This window comes from Rhipicephalus microplus, chromosome 3, assembly GCF_043290135.1.
Source record: "Rhipicephalus microplus isolate Deutch F79 chromosome 3, USDA_Rmic, whole genome shotgun sequence".
Classification (NCBI taxonomy): Eukaryota; Metazoa; Arthropoda; class Arachnida; order Ixodida; family Ixodidae; genus Rhipicephalus; species Rhipicephalus microplus.
The window spans coordinates 83,202,804-83,220,082 of record NC_134702.1 but is presented as its reverse complement, the minus strand read 5'-3'; the positions used below and the strand labels follow the sequence as shown (position 1 = coordinate 83,220,082).

Here is a 17,279-nt window from a genome sequence, read left to right as displayed (position 1 = left end):
GTGTCGGTCCAGTTGGTTGTGAGCGAAAAATCGTCCGTGAGAAAAAAAAAGCAAGTTACAGAGATCGCCACGAGACGCCGCTACTTGCCCACGCGTGCGCGCGTGATCACACTGAAGAAATCGCGCATTCGAAGGAAAAAAAAAAAAAAAAAGGTGCTCAAAGTCGCGAGGCGCTGGTAACGTAGTTTCTTTGCCCCTGCCACCCCTCCCTGCTTACATTCGAGCGCTTTCGTCGGGACGAGAGAAGAGATAATGCAATCGCAGCATGCGACAAACTTTTGCAACTCCACTCGCACTGGACGGATTCTTTAAATTTTTGCGTCGTTAAATTCGTGAGGTAATAAGTTCTTTTAGTGAATCCATTCCATGGTTACTTGAAAAAAGTGTTTCAGGGCCCCTTGAACGCATTGTTTTCGACAGGTGTCACGACGAAAACAATCTTATTCGGCGATTTGTAGGCGCATTCGGAAGGCCTCAAACTACGTCGAAAAGGGCCGGGATAGTGCAGCCATCGCCGCTAAAAACACACAGGAACTTTCAAACAGTTCCAAGAATGGACAACTATGTCCATCTAGCGGAAAACTTATCATGCCTTTCCAGAGGCGTTTATCAAGAAAACAGCGAACGCTAGATGGGGTTCTGCTATCTGTGAGGCATTGTGAGACTCTTTATGACCTCCGAGATGGCGATCGCGCGGCGTGTGTCTTGAAGGCCACGTGACTCTTGGTTTAGATCAAAAACCTGTATGTACCATTCGTGCGCGCGCGCTGGTACAATCTACTGTGTGCGTGTGTGTGTGCGTGTTTGTGTGCGTGCGGGTGTATGTAACAAAACATAATAATAAGTATGCACTTAGTGGTTGAAGGGCGCACTAAGTGCCGGATTTCGCTATCGCGTTCAATTCTTAAAGGCAAAGCTTAAAGGTCTCCAATTCTTTTTATTTTTTGCGGTGCGTTGCCTACCATAGTCCGTCATCTTCGGTCGCGAAATGTGGGCACTAAGGAGGCCTCGTGCATGTGTAGACTGTTTTACGGAGGGGTTTCAGTGCCGCCATGTTGCGCTGTTAACCGTTGTGTTTTGCATATTTAACAACTAAATGGATAGCGTTACGGTAGACTCATACACATGGAAAATGTCGAGTTGATCCATACCATGTTTCCTGGTCTTACTAATTCAAATCGCAATATGCAAAAATAACTACACATAACAGCCCAAAATTGCGGCGCCCATATAGCTTAGGTAAAATAGTATATATTGCAGCGGGCACATCCCGCCGCTGTTCCTTAGTGTGGCGGAGACATGAAACACCCGTTCTCGAGATTCGGGGACATCTGTACGTGGCGCCGTCTTTCAGTGGCAGCAACTGCGTCCTCTTATAACTGAATGAGAAATAGGCGAAGAAAATCGTATATCTTAAGATGAGGTTGTTATCAAAAATGACTCCGGACCTATAGAGCAGGGGCCTACTGAAACATTTGGGTAAAATTGCAGTGTCGCATTCCGATGCTTTAACTGGCAGTCTTCTTATCTGTCCTCCTAATGACGTGACCTGTGAAGGTTATTTTTTTTCTTTCGCTTAACGTCTGCTAGGAGATCTGCTACTCCTGTTTGAATCTTGATCCACTCTAACATGCTGATACGCTTGTAAGTTTTCGTTTTGTTGCAGGCTGACTGGTTCTTTACATTCTTCTCGAGTTTTTTTTTTTTAAGTACTGTCCAGGTTTCTGCCGGCACATGTTAGAACTGGCTAAATATTTTTTGTACTTTTCGCGCTGTAGTGACAGTCATAAGTTGACGTTCATCAAATGACAGTGCCTATCGCTTGCGCACAAGCAAATCATACTTCTTTGGTACTCGTCCGTTACACGGGTAGGCACTCCTGTTAGTATTGGGCCTATACATGGAAATACGTTTCCACGGATTTAACAGGCCCTGTTGTCTATCGCCGACTGACGCTCCGTCGCTGGACCTCGTACTAATATTTGGCAGAACATGCATTTCTGGCGAGGGTCGCACACGGAGAAATTCGGGTGTCGCGGTGATGTCACTTCACGATATACATTAACATTGTTGAGCCTACCGACTTCGTCCGTCTTGTAGCCATCGATTTTTTTTTTTCAATCGATGTTCTTCTTGGAGGACGCAGTGAAGTTAAAATATTTAACTGCGTGTGTTTCACTATATACCGTCGCTGTCACGCTGAACCTCGCTCGGATAGCTGCTTCCTGCTTTCACGTTTAAACGCTTCAATTGTAATGGTGGTTCACCTTGCGCGACTCTATTAGCCTCTACACTGAAGCACACGCGGAAACGCGAGATCCGTTCTTCACGTGCCGATTCTTTAAACGAACTCGTTTTAATTTTGTTCAATTCTTGGGTCTTCTTTAAAATGCAGCCCTTCGGCGCTCTCTAACTGTATAGCGTGAAAAGCGCGCACGCTTCTTTTCCGACCACAATGCAATTTCATAACGACAGCTCCTGTATAGCTTCGTTTGTGTAAAATGCAGCCGGAGAGACGCAAAAAAGAGATAGCTAAACACGAGGAGGTGTATGGGTAATAAAAGGCACGCAGCCAATAATGGATGGCCCTCGTTGGCAAGCTCGACAAAGCCTGGCGTGCAACACGAGCGCACTTGTCCCCAGTTTGCCGGATTATTAAAAAGTCTGTGACAGGGCGCCGGGAAAGCTTTGTTATTTTTTCTATTGTTCGCCGCTGCCGCAGGCATAATATGACCCATCGTCATGCGGTCCTTTCCCAACCCCCCTCACTTTCTTTGTGGTTTTGGTTGTTCTTGTTAGCCACTCAGAAGCTTCATGCTGACGTATAGGCACGAATTGAGACCTTCTCCTACACCTACCCCCCCCCCCCTTTTTTTTTTTCGTTGTTGCATTAAATGTTGCAGTTATTGTTGTTTCTGGTGATGTTGTTTGCCTCACTCTGAAGCTTCATATTTTCACGGATGCATACGGCGACCTGCCCGGGCCAATAACTTGAGACAGATGTGCGCGTCTGGGCCACAGTAAAGACGCATTCGTTGTCCGTGAGATGCAGCTCCTAAAATAACAGTTAAGTTCTAAGTAATTACAGTATACAGTTCAAGCTACGCGGCAAATTAGACGTCACTTCTTATTAAACGTCCCTTCCTTTTTTGTTTCACGTAGCTTAACAACGATTTGTAAGTTGAAAAACAGGATCGACTTAGCGTTTGATGTTACTATATTGATAGTGTTGGTCTTTGCAAAAGTACGTCGCCTTGAATGAGTGACAGCAGCATGAAAAGTAATGACTGACGAATGATAAGGTATACTTCGACGTAATTATATCCGTATACATAGCGGACGAAAATATGTTGAGTCTGCGAGCCTGACCTGATCAGAAGAGCTTTCTGTGTTTTGACTACATAGATCAGCCTGGCTCTGGCGTTATTCGGCGAGAAGTCTGATAGGGCTCTGATTTCATGGTTATAGCTTTGCGCAGCGCGAATGCACGATGTGCACACGTGAGCGTTGACGATGTCCGAACTTGTTGCTACATCTTGAATTCAGTGCCCCGCGTCGCTTCGATCTTTAACCTCCTCCTTCCCTTCCTCCTCCTCCTCCTCCTCCTCCTCCTCCTCCTCCTCCTCCTCCTCCTCCTCCTCCTCCTCCTCATTCTTGTTGTTGTTGTTGTTGTTGTTGTTGTTGTTCTTCTTCTTCTTCTTCTTGTTCTTCTTCTTCTTTGGCTGGTAATATCTCCGCTCGCCGTGTTTCCTTTCCGATAGACAAACATTTACGTCCGAATTGGCTGTTTCTTGTTGACGTTTCATTGATGAATCAAGTACGTGATAATAATAATAATAATAATAATAATAATAATAATAATAATAATAATAATAATAATAATAATAAATAGTACAGACTTGATGCTAGTGCATGTGATGCTGGTGTAATTGCCGTGCTAGTTGACATTTTGCACCTTCTTTGGGGATTGATTCCTCCGTTTTGGTAGGGGCCGGGACAACCGCTATTGCCCGAAACAGAGCTTCCGAAATGAAGAGAGGTTTCGCGACTTTTCCGCTACCGGGATGGTGCGTGCGCCATGGCCTTGTTCCGTATCGAAAGACATTTCGTAGTGTATTATGGCTGTGTATTTATTCTTGGTTTTGCCCATTGTTACATTAGCAATCGTACATCCTTTCACGCACACCTTTCCCCTATGTTTTTTTTTCTTTTTACTCGAGAACTGACCAACCATGTGCACGTTAAAGAACCCCTGGTGGTATAAGCTTACCCGCGAGGAAAGGGAAGTTCGGTATAATGTGAGACGTTGGGGAGGACGTAGCTACGTATACACACGTGCCATGGTACGAGTTAATAAACATGCTCTTTGAGATGAGATACAAAATTAATGCTTTCTTAATTTATATTGCCTTGGAAAGACAGGTCGTGCACATTCAGGTTCGCGCAGCGCTTTGCCTAGCTCGACTTGGAACTTTGTATTTTCGGAGTAGTCAGGCATCACTCTTGCTTGAGGTCGGCCACTATTGTGGAGAAAGGAGGGCACAAAAAGGTGCCCAATTCGAAGCTTTGTTTGTTCGTTGGTACCGTTTTTACGGCACTTCGAGGTCCTTGATGTTAGCTTGTCGAAGGGTATACTGGCCAGTAGCTTGGCACGACTGTTGCGACCCCAATTAATCACTTCTAGCCGAGTGCGGTAGTCTGTTCACGACAGGCAGAACCCCTATATGCGCCTCGACCCAGGAAGCTAGCAGTATTGTCTTTGGAGGTGGGTTACCGTCGCATTTTTCTATTGGGTTACTTTTACGCAGTTGCAATGTCATCAGGTTCGTCGTGTATTTCGTACGTCTGGGCAAATTTTTGACATGGGATTAGTGCTGGGAAAACAATCTGCTTGGATTTACGTCCAGTGGCATGTTTCCCTGTTAGGTCTGCATGTGGGGCCGCGCATGTTCGGTGGTTTTCTCTATAATAAGCGGTAATTTCGTTGTACGTGGTGGTCCCTTCTTGAGGGTGGTCCAGGGTTGGGTGGTCCACCTCCTGGTTGGTAAACCTCGGGCTGCGGTATTTCCTGTTGGCCTCCGGCGTTCGGCGCCGAACTTTATTTGACACCGTGAGAAGCTTGGTGTTCGACATATTTTCGAACCAAAAAGAATCAAGTTTTTGGCAGGTGTTTACATACTCGTGCCAAATCATTCAATGACGCCGCATGCGGAAACGGGGTCAGGAACATTTTCTCTGACAATCGCTGCCGCTTCCACAAGGTACATCCCTAGTGTATATTTATTTATTCATTCGCATTACCTTACAGGTTCCCGTAGGGACATAGAGTAAGGGGGGCGAGAAAAGAAAACACAAAATATAACAGAAGCTACAGAGTACAAAAACATTACAATGTGGTAATATGAAGTGTAGAGGAGGGGCATGCAAAAACAATGTGGTATCTAATACAAAGTTGAATAAATACAAAGTTGAAGTCCGAACACATACGCTTTTGTGTATATAGCAGAAGTTCAACACATGAAATCATGAAGCTCGAGTGACGTCACAAAATACATCGTGATTTGTGAGTGTTACGGGTCTACAGAATATACAAAGTGTAGTGTCCTTTGCTAGCTTTCATATACGCAGCTTGTCGCTAACGTAGTGGGTAGGACTTTTTTTCATTTTATCTGTTAAGCAGTTGGTTTGGCTTGTATAAACCACACATTAGACCGATAAGTACTGTGTACACTCGTGTAATGGCTGCATTCATGTAACAGCCGCACCCTGAACATTGTCGAAAAATCCCCCCCCCCCCTAGCATGCTTCAAAATTGTCCGTGTATTGATCTCATGTTGTTTGTAAAGCAGCATCACCCGCCGCGTAGTAACTCTAATTAAAAAGATTCCGCGCCCTTCCCCTCCAGTGCCTGTCCAATCCTCCTCGTACGCGTAGTGACGTAACCCTGCCCGTGGGCAAATTTACCTGGTACCGACTTCATCGATTGGTTCACTGCTTTACGAAACCGCATTTTCATCTGTGGGGTGACGTGGTTTTCGGCCGCGTATTCACTGCGCTTTTTTTACTGCGTCGCTAGGGGGGCTTGTAGCGCCGCGGTTAAGAAGCGAGATAAACGGTAAAGCCCCTCTATCTTTCACGTAGAGCGGCTTTACGCTGACACTATAGGGGCACGTGGAGCAAGCCTTGTTCGGTCGTTGGCTGTTTGCCGTTGACGTAGTCGCTGAAGTCATGCTAGGTTGCCGAAGTGGACGTAGTCATGACAGCGGGCTACACTGTAAACCAAATTACACCCATATAGGTGTTTTATAGTGTCTATAACTCACACCCCAACACCCCACGAAATGGGTGTATCAAGCAGGGCTACACCCATATCGTGGGGCGGATTTCCGAATTTACACCCTATGGCACAAACATTTTATCGGGTGGAAAGACAAATGTACACCCAAGTGGCCTTAAGGGTGTGAGGGTGTAAAAGCGAATGTACCCAAGTAATCTTAAGGGTGTAAGGGTGTAATATTGCTATGACACCCTAACACCCTTAAAAAACAAAAGTAGTGTAAAGGTGTAATTGCTCAAACAGCAAAAAGGGTGTAGGGGTGTTCATGCTGAATAATGCCCCAACACCCATGCAAAAAATACCATAATTCAAAAGTTACCCCTTTCCAGTAAGCCCCCGTGGAAGCACGTGAAAGCTTACCCTTTAGCTAGACCTTTCATGTGCAGATGTCCTATTGTAGTGGCTCCTGCCACAGTGTGGTAATCCTGGCCTTAGCACAGCTTTTATGGTGCATATATGAAGCACGGCGTATAACACGTAATCCTAGCTTAATGCAAAGGCATCACTCAAAATGAGCTGTCACACATAACACAACGTTCACAAAGTCATGCCATTGTGCAAAATGAAATCAAGCTTTATTTTATTAGGCACAGAGAACATACAGGATTCAGAGACAAATTGTACCTTAATCAAAAGCCTTTTTCAATTGTGCAAAGCAGAATGCCATTTGCTACAAAAGAAGACCGGAAATCAGACGTCAATGGTACGGCATGGAGCTCTAACGACCAATGCATGCATATCAAAGTACAACAAAAGAGCCTTCATTTGCACTTAAAAATGAAGAACTAATTTTAACATGCTTCAATGCAGCACAAAAGCACAGAGCAGTGAAGCATACAAACAGCAGGAATATTAGTGCAATGCAGCATGCCTTGTTTCTCCAATATACTGAAATAATATATCAATGCACACTACAATTACCACAATGATACGCCACAGTTTGCATGTGTTGTGGCATGCCTTATGCATATTATGCAAGGCTAGTGGTATTCTAATGAATGTAATGACAAAACAGTCTTAAAATCGCATTTTCATTTCACAATAACCCCTGTGTGTTCAGACATTCAGAATACTGGGAAAACAATAATACAGGAGTGAAAACAATAGGCAAAATTACAATAGCTTAACAGTGTCACTAGATACTAACCACGCAGAATAATTGATTTAAAGATGTAAAATATCAAGCACATCACATAATATGTCCCCCTGAAACAATGCAACATCAAAGAACATAAAATGGGCACACAAAAGCAGGGTGAAAGAGTAACCACTTATAGCTAGCAGAGGTGGAGCAGCCAAGCTATCACCTGGAACAATATTTTGGAGCATCATATCTTGTTTTTCTAGGGAGAAAATCTAAATTTGGAGCAGGTTTCAGGAAAAACAAACACAGCATTTTTGAGCTTGAAATTTCAAATTTACAGCATTGATTAATATGTACGTCCCCAAACCACCATATGGTTATGAGAAACGTCGTAGTGGAGGGCTCCGTAAATTTTAAACACCTGGGGTTCTTTAACGTGCACCCAAATCTGAGCGAACGGGCCTAATGCGTTTCTGCCTCCATCGGAGGTGCACACACCGCAGCCATGATTCGATCCCACGACCTGGGGGTCAGCAGCCGAGTACCATAGCCCCTAGACCACCGCGGTGGGGCTCCAAATTTACAGTAGTACAACAAATTATACTGAATCACACACACAAAAAAGTATATGTAGAAATTATTTGACATACGCTAATTCATTCAAAATACACGAGAGTGCAGCTATTTCAACAAAAGCACTCTTGAACTATCCCACAGTGCAAACAATGCTATCCTCCTTATATACCAATGCTCCTCGACTCAAATCTCATCCTTCACTTGTACTAGCTGAGCACAGCGCCACCGCTTGTCTAAAAATGACGCTGCGTTTCTTGAGAATCGCAGCAGATTATCCCTGATATTGAGTGATTTGCTCTGCCCAGAGACTGCGCTGGAATCAATTTTCTCAAGTCAAGGTGAAGCATTTAGTGAAGGGACGTTCTAAAATACGGGTGTAAAACTCGCAGTAGCATTTGGTGAGCTTGTCCAACTGTTTGACAGGCGACCCAGAAATTCCAGATATTCGTAGAGGAGCTCAAGGGGGTGGCGAAAAGAAAAAAAGTGGCATACAATTTTCTTTATCGTCGCTTAAGGCTGCAAAAACCTCATAAATCACTCTGAAAGACGGCCAGCACTTATACTAGTACTCGTTATTGAATGGCATCTGCATGGCAGAGTAATATAGGGACAAAAATATTTTGTGTTCTGTAAATCAAAAAGCACTTTTTCGCAGAGCGAAAGCGTATTCTGGCAAAAGCGCCTTAAAAAGCGTTATGGACGTCATAGAAAGGGGGGGGGGGTAGAACCTTCTTTTAAACCGTTCTACTCTTTTCTTTTGCTGTGAGGTTAGAATATAGTCAATTAAAAGTTATAATTACGGTTGGCACATCTGTATTAGATTGGATGATGATGACCCCGCCTCAATGGTTTTGTCGCCAAAGTACTCAGCTGCATTTTTCATGCAGGCGGAAATGCTGTAGGCCCATTTCCTTAGATTTGGGTGCACAAGAACCCCAGGCGGCCGAAATTTCTGGAGCCCTCCCCTAAAGCGTCTCATAATCAAATGGTGGCTTTAGGACATTAAACTGCACACATCAATCAATTCGATGGTGTTGCGCAAACTTAAGTTGAATAATGGATCTTATGTTTCTTGATAAAATTAACAATACTGAGAAATAATTGAGGCTGGTTGGGCATTTCATAATGGTTTTGTCCAAAATTAGGAAATTGTATCCAATTGACACAATTGGTACGGCTGCTGTTCCCTTGAACATGCAAATATGAATACGAAAATATCATGTAATATTTTGCTACAGACATTAAACATGTGCTGTGAATAGACATGAATGCCTGAATTGAATAGTCAATTTCACGTCAAAACCACGACCGCACAAAGAAAACACATGAACAGGACGGGTGCTCACTAGCAGCTGTTTGTACCTTATATTCATAATATACTATATATTCATACGTACAACCTTAAAAAGGTGGCGAGCCGGCATGAAGTAATGATTGTGTTCGTGCCCCTAACAAACTAGCAAAATTGCGCCGGTGCATCGCTGAAAATCATGCTGAGCAGCTGAAAGGCTGTAAAAAAAAGCATGCGTGGCCATTCACGAAGTCTGCCACTGAAGTGGTTTACAAAATACCCCTATCGTGCAGAAAGACACATGTTAGCCAGACGACGAGGCGCTGCGTCAATAATCGAGCGAGGGAACACGCCCTTACGGCAAAGAATAACGACGGTGCCCGTTCAAGAGCACATGTCACTTCATGTGGATTCACCCCAAGAGCCATTTTGATGGGCTTTCACAAAAGAAAAGGGGTATCAATTACGTTAGCAAAACTTCACTCATCATGTATGAGCTGGAAGCACGGTATCTAGCGATCATGTGTCCTATAGCGTGATTAGGTAAGGGACGGCCCGAGTAGGTTGCACAAGCGTTGACAAAAAGTGGGTTTATATCAGCCTATTTCCTCAAGAAATCAAAAAGTTGCAAATAAGTGCCCAATCCGTTTATGTGTTTTCTTCGTTTGTGTGGTCGTCATTTTGGCGCAAAATTGACTATTATTTAATGCAAACATGCACCAACTATCCCAACAGCAAGTTCTACTACATATTGATGCTACTGCTGCACATGTAAACAACAATAGCACGTGAAATTAGTTCCCTTAGAACTGTGATAAAAGCGGCACTATACAGTGCCTCAGAGGAGGCACTTTCAGTATATTTTTGGTAAATAAAGGGCTTAATAAGCATAGGACCTTTTTCTGTGTTCATGACACACTGTTAGGGTGATTTCATGCTAAACGCCCAGCCGTTTTGGCGACCATCTCAAATGCATTCGAAAAATATTGTGCTGATTAACTCTATTGAAAGCAGTGAAACGGTAGGATATTTCGGAGAGAAAAAATGTTTGGTCGCAAGGTTGCCGTCGGAACTTTCGGGGATGTCGTTTATGTGTGTGAAAAAATTTATTTTAAAAGTACGTTCTATACCAAACTTGGTCTACATGTTGAGTAAAGGTTCTTGTGTAAGGTGTTTGAAGCTCAGTGATATTATTGCAACTATACTGGCACATAAGCTTCTAAGAATTTATCCAAAATGTGCTATGTTTGCAATTTCTTTATTGCAATACTGCAGTTTGTATGAATATCTGTGTAGTGAATACCTACTCCCCGCAAGGTATATTTTGAGAAAAAAATATTTGAGACTTATCAAGCTGGTAAACTTTATGAGAAAAAATCATAAATTGTACAAAATCGTAATTTTTGATCATATTCAGATGGGATTTACGCCATGTGGTGGCTTAACTAAAAATTACCTTTATACATAAATTGAAAGCAAATAAACACTTCTTTTCATATACTATCATTGAATTTTTTGTTTTAAGGAAGAAAATATTTTTTTAGCATTCCCATTGGTGCCTATCTTCCCATTTCGTCATACGACAGCTGCCACCTTGAAATTTCCTATTTTCATCAATGGGAAAGTTCAGAACTTATTTTCTTCCTTAAAACAAAAAAATGTAATGATAACAATTGGCACATGAAAATACCTTTTTTTCCCTTTCGATTCAGGTTTGAAGGCCACATTTATTTGGACCACTCCACAGTGCAAATCGGGTCTCAATATAAACGAAAATGACGATTCTGCGAAACTCGTAATTTTTTCTCGTAATGTTTAGCAGCTTAAGAAGTCTCATAATATTATTTCCTGAAAATATACCTTTTGTGTAGTTAGTATTCATTAGTCAGACATTCATAACACATGTTGGCTAAGTTCTTGTAGGCGTAGTAGACGAAGAAAGTGCTTAACAGCGCAAATGACAAGAAAGAAAAGATGAGACGAGAACAGAGCCCTGAACAAACAACCAAAGCTTATTGCAAACCAACTGCAATATACAGAAAACAGAATCTGCACATAACCACGCATTATAAGCAGAATTGCACATACATGCACCATACGGCCTACCTTATCGACAACCGGTCATATAAGGGGACCCCAGATAACTAACTTCACAGCAGTTAAAAAAATTGAGGGTGCGCTAAGACAGGAAGCGCCAAGTTCTTGAATATAGAAAGCTTCACTAATCTCGTGCTCGCGCCGATTTTTATATCCCCCGTAATCAAACACTTGTCAAGAATTGGCTGTCAACAAGACTTATTACAATGGTCTACACCAAGTGGCTGGGAAGGAAACCTTTTAGAGAGTTAGCGTGCTCTCTCAACCGATCATTCATGCATCGCCCTGTTTGGCCGATGTCCACAGGTAAATAATATCTTGTAGAGAATAGCTAAAACACATTCAACATGGTGCATAGCGTGTTTCTTAGAGCATGCTTCTTTCTCAGGTCCTTCGCTGTTGACCCTGCGACATAGGCCAGCGAGCTAGTCGCGTGCGCACAACGCAACTCTTACACCTATTTTTTCAGTGACCTTCTTTAGCCCATGGAAAAATTCCTGTACGTAGGGAATAACAGCCTTGCTAGAATGAGGCTTGTTGAGTTAGCTCTTGATTTGTGTCTCATCAGGTAATCTTAGTGACGTTAGGAGAGTCTCGGCAATAGAAGTTAGCAGGGGATTAGAAAAGCCTGCTTGTTGAAGGCAGTGAACTTAGAACGAGAAACTGCACTCTATCTGGCGGTGACAAGAGTCAGTTAGAATTGCATTTAGGCAGACAAAAGCGCTGCTTTGCTTGACAAGCTTAGAATTAGTAGACGTAAAAAGAACGCTTTTCCTTGAGAAAGGTTCGTACCGCCAATATACATGGTCAACCAAAAAACCATTTCCAAGTCAAGGCATCGTAACTTGTCGACATGAATCGAACTCCGACTTTAATTCCAGTTGCATCATTTCACGCCAAAAAATGTCAAATATCTCACCGGTGCAGATGTGTGCAATGGCTCAAGTTTAGCACCGGTTCTTTGTGACTTTTACTCGCGCGGTATGAAAGAAGTCTCATGGCTAACTTTGATCACACGAGTACAGTTAAAGTGTTCGACTACGTTGACGACTTTTTAGAGTTTTACCGCATCCATCAATCTGACCCTCGGCGAACCACCGATGAGATATTTGACCTTTTCGGGTGTGAAATGAAGAAACTAGAAATAACGTCGGAGTTTATTTCTGACGACAAGCTACGATGTCTAGAATTAGAAATGCTTTTTTTTTTGTTCATCATGTATGTTGGCGGTACGAGTCATTCTCAAGAAAGAACCTCCTTTTTACGTCCGCCCATTCTAAGCTGGTCAAGTGAAGCATCGCTTTTTCCTGCCTAAAGGCAATTTTAACTGGCTCTTGTCACCGCCAGATAGAGTGCAGTTTCTCGCTCCAAGTTCACTGCCTTCAACAAGGAGGCTTTTTTAATCCCGAGCTAACTTCCATTGCCGAGACTCTCCTAATGTCACTAAGAGTGGTTGATAAGAGACAAAGCAACAGCTAACTCAACAAGCCTCATTCTAGCAAGGCTGTTATTCCCTACATACACGAAGTTTCCCAAATGCTAAAGAAGGTCACTGGCAAAATAGGTGTAAGAGTTGTGTTCTGCGCACGCGATAAACTCGCTGGGCTATGTCACAGGGTCAACAGCGGAGGACCTAAGAAAGAAGAATGCACTGAGAAACACGCTACGTGCCATCTTGAATGTGTTTTAGCGATTCTCTACAAGATATTTTTTTACTTTTGGGCATGGTTACATTGGCCAAACAGGGCGATGCATGAATGATCGGTGGAGGGGGTACTCCAACTCTCTAAAAGGTTTCCTTCCCAGCCACTTGGCAGACCATTGTAATAAGTCTTGTTGTCAGCCAATTCTCGACAAGTGTTTGATCACGGGGGATATAAAAATCGGCGCGAGCACGAGATTAGTAAAGCTTTCTATATTCAACAAATTGGTGCTTCCTGTGTTTGTGTACCCTCAATTTTTCTTAACTGCTGTGAAGTTAGTTATCTTGGGTCCATTTACATGACCGGTTGTTGATAAGGTAGGCTGTATGGTGCATGTATGTGCGATTCTGCTTATTGTGCGTGGTTATGCGCAGATTCTGTTTTCTATATATTGCAGTTGGTTTGCAATAAACTTTGATTGTTTGTTCAGGGCTCTGTTCTCGTTTCTTTTTTCCCTTCTTGTCCTTTGCGCTGTTAAGCACTTTCTTTGTCTACCATACAGCACCAACCAGTCGTATCAAGCACATTGTTAGTCTTGGAGGTGCATGTGCCAGTGAAATTGCACTAATATTACTGCGCTTCAAACACTTTACACCTGAACTTGTACTTAACATGTAGACAAATTTTGGTATCGAAGCAATGAGCAGTACTTTTAAACTACCTTCCCACAAACCACACTGAAACGATATTCCAGTAAGTTCAGAAGGCAACTACGTGACCGAAAATTTTTTTTCTTATGAAATTATTTTACTGTTTCACTGTTTTCAATACAGTAAATCATCACAATTTTTTTTAATACATTTGAGATGGTCGCTACAATAGCTGGGATGTTTGGCGTGGATTGACCCATTAGTGGATCAACCTTTTAAGCTGGCGACATGTAGGCCATCTCCAGTTTTTCATACAACTGTAACATTATGCATTGTACACAGTTTTCTACACGCACTGCTGTTGATCTGATGGCAAACTGATACTTATATTGAAAATATAAATAGGTATATAGGACACATAGCTTGAGATGAAGCCTTTCCCATCAGAGGAATGTTCCTAAAATGTACAAGATATTTGGTGCGCCCTATGAGTAGCGTCCACCACTGCTGCAACCCTTTAAGTGAGGTCGTGAGCCCGGAACAGCTGCTTTCAGGTTGTGATGAAGAGTGCACTGCATTGTCAGCACCCAGTCCATCGTAGAAGACGTAGTGTGCTTTCCTTTCAACATTCTGCATGTAAGAGATACACAACATTCAACTAAGCATTTAAAAAATACTGGGAACAATCAGAACCTCACTATGATGTGTCATATAATAAAAAGCTCCAGCTTCTCCGCTTTCAGCTTTACCACTATTCACTTTTACGTTTACAAGCATCTGTGCATATTAGTGTACGAATGCAAGTGCCATGTTTGAGTATAGTTTTTTCACCACCGTGGTGGTGGTGAAAAAGTGCTTCTCTCTTTAATCATGCACCTACCAAGAAGCTTGAAATATACTCGGAAGCTCAAATTTCAGCGTTTATACCAAGTTTTCTTGCTAAGCTAGAATACCCTAACCAATAGGCCACTACAATGGTTGATACAAAAAATTATATAAACCCATTCAGACAGAAAAGTAGCAATATTTATCATTTACTTCGAAGGATCATTGTGTAGACATGTACACATCACAGATGTACAATCTACTGTGTGAAAATAGTGTAAAACATCGAGCAAGCCCCAATATGGAAGGATCAACAGCACTTACAATATGACAACTGCTTCTGGAAAAACAGCACTGTGTATTTGTGGAAGCTCACCTCCAAATTGCTTCTCCAGTTACATAAATTTGGTGTACTCGATAATTTCATGTCTTTCACAGGTTGCTTATTGGTCAACAAAATGATTACTTTAGGCCAAGAGTAAAACTGACTACTCTCAATAATAAATAAGACGTGCTAACCCTATTCTTCGAGTGCATGCATAAGCAGCTCATTCACAGTTGAATTTTTTTTATTCATAAAAACAGCCATGCAACAGATAATGTATCACAAGTAAGTTAAATATATGCTCAATAAGCTCTGAACTGTTGGACCATAAATATGTGTAATTTAAAAAATGCACGACATATTGGAGAAGCAGCTAACAGGAATATATGCACGGAGGGTTTAATAGTTGGATCAGTGTCCTTACATTCGTAAGGATGAAACCTGCACAGACAAAATGCATGAAACAGACAAGAGCTGTTAGGTCTGCCTGCTTTTATTTACAGCCACCTGTGTCGCCATCCTCATTTTATTTTCGCGAGCGTGTTCTTTAGTGGCTAACTATGCCTACACCATTATCATCTGTGCTGTATCAGTCTAACTGAAAGTTTTGTGTGCGTGTTTGTTGGTACACTATGGCTAAGCTTTCATATGTAACCACATCGCAAAACCCTACACGAAAATATACAGAAATATTCTATTCTACAATATTCTATGTGCCGCAGTACAATGGTGCAAAAATGCGAAAAGATGTGTGCAATTGACTGTGGCTGTTCAATCCCTTATTAAAGCAGATCAATAGTTCTATATCCTGATTATTTACGATATACTAGTATAAATATAAACAAACCTAGCAAGGCATAAAAAGCGCGAATCACTGATTAAACAAGGTACATATAAATTCTTTGGTTAGCTGCACGATTTTTAACAAAACACGTCACGCCGCTGCAAAGCGCAGGCATCAAAGGGGTACTGATACAAAGTTTAAGTATTTTTCAATTGTTGCTTTAAATAGCGTATTTACTCGCATTAAAAACGCACCCCTATCTTCAGTCATTGAAATCTGGATTTTTTTTTCTCCCGCGTAATAAACGCGCCCCATTTGTCCACTGCAGTCCCGCTAACTGACAACTGGCGCCTCTTTTACCGTTGATCTGCTTCGTTTTTATTATTATTATCATTATTATTATGCCATTTCTTTCGCCCACCTCGGCTCGCTCAGCCCCCCCCCCCCCTTTGTTTTCTCACCCGCTGCCGAATGCCGTAAGGTTTATCTGCGCGGGGCACATCCCCCCGTTTTCTTTAACCATGCCCCAAAGCGAGGTTCACGAACACTGCGACTGTTGAGACATCGCAGCTGATAAGCACACAGCGAGCGAAGGTCACGAAGCTACCGACGCCATGAGACGGTCGCTTCCTGCAATTACGAGTATCGCGGGCAAATCGGGAGTTGGCAGGCAGGCACGCACTTCTGCACTTCGTTGTGCGCATACACGAAAGCTTACCTTTTCAGCAATAGCACGAAATCCAAAAGCGTTCTCCATGTAGCTCCCAGCGTACAGTCCGTTGATTGCTTGATCGGAAACTCTCTGCTTGCGGCGGGCACAAGCTTCAACGAAAGCCGTTGACAGAGGACACACACTCCGCCGCACCGAAGTTGTTCTGTACTAGCCGACACGCCACAGATTGCAGTGATACGTACTGTACCTACTGTAAGCACAAGTTAAACTGTGCAAGCCGTATAAGTACGCGTCCCTGACAAAGCAAGTGAATAGTAAAATAATAAACCACCGTCAGCCTGCAGCAAACCAGCACACGACATGTTACCACCCAATTCAAAGTCTGCCTGTTGACGATGGCGATGCACAGTTGCCCCCGAAACCTCAAAACCGAAACCGAAACCGAAACACATAGCAGTACCGTTTTATGATATAATTTCCAAGCTATGTCAAGCCTCCAAGATATAGTGTAATATTTCATGCTTGATAACATATTTCTTTGCTAGCAGAGCTTCAAAGTCTTTTTTTTTTGCCACTGCCGTGTGCAGGTGGCGAATGGGTAGCCTTCGTAATGTACATTTTTTTTTTCCCGGGTGAGGCGTTATTGCGGCGTTGTTTCGACATTTCGGAGTCAAAATTTGTTACTTGCGGAACATAGATATAAATAAAAAGTTAGGGAAGGGTCGCAAGGAGGTTGTTCCATATTTGACACATCTTCCACTCCTTTTATGTTCGTTTGAGGAGATATTTTTTAATTCAAAATGGGGCAAATCTAGAACCGAAACAAGCTCAACTAACGCTGCCTTGACATATACATACTATCAACGTTCTTCTAGAACAGTAATATTTATAAATAATGTTTTAATATTACTGTTTTAGAGGAAACGTGAACGTATGTATGAGCCAATTGAGTGTCATTTGAGCTACTTTCGGGTCAGGATTTGGCCCATTTCGC

At 42.6% G+C, this 17,279-nt stretch overlaps 1 long non-coding RNA gene across 1 annotated transcript; it reads right to left on the bottom strand.

The window, feature by feature from the left end:
* Positions 1–6,873: 6,873 nt before the first annotated feature.
* On the bottom strand, positions 6,874–16,861 carry LOC142803804 (uncharacterized). The gene is made up of 2 exons (XR_012894297.1): positions 16,331–16,861; positions 6,874–14,308 (listed from the first exon to the last, which is right to left on the bottom strand). It is a non-coding gene; the product is annotated as an uncharacterized LOC142803804 (long non-coding RNA).
* Positions 16,862–17,279: the final 418 nt, after the last annotated feature.